The sequence below is a fragment of the Penaeus monodon genome, chromosome 15 (assembly GCF_015228065.2).
Source record: "Penaeus monodon isolate SGIC_2016 chromosome 15, NSTDA_Pmon_1, whole genome shotgun sequence".
NCBI classification, from domain to species: domain Eukaryota; kingdom Metazoa; phylum Arthropoda; class Malacostraca; order Decapoda; family Penaeidae; genus Penaeus; species Penaeus monodon.
In genome coordinates, this window is record NC_051400.1 from 9,542,909 (window position 1) to 9,543,258 (window position 350).

Consider the following 350-nt stretch of genomic DNA (forward strand, 5'->3'; position numbering starts at 1 on the left):
TAACTCCTACATATTTAACTACTTGAAAAATGGAGCCCCGTGAATGCGCTGAAAAAATGCTGGGTAATCCTTTACAAAAGGAAATGTGTTAATTGTAGATATGGGTATAATGCAGTTTGTATATTATATATATATTATCCGGAAAATAGATAATTACTGAAGAAACAACATGAGCATAATGCTGTTTGTTCATTATGTACATATTATCCAGAAAATAGATAATTGCTGAAGAAACACCTTCTCGTCCTACCGATGAGACCGAATTCCCTCCAACTTGGAGGGATTCATACGGCCTCTCCAGCCTTACTTTCAGCTCCCAGCACTGCTTTAACGCTAGTTTCAGCGTCTTT

At 37.1% G+C, this 350-nt stretch overlaps 1 protein-coding gene across 1 annotated transcript in view; it reads left to right on the forward strand.

The window, feature by feature from the left end:
• LOC119582205 (lactosylceramide 4-alpha-galactosyltransferase-like) overlaps positions 1-350 on the forward strand; it is a 3,692-nt gene that overhangs the window by 879 nt on the left and 2,463 nt on the right. The window lies entirely within an intron of this gene.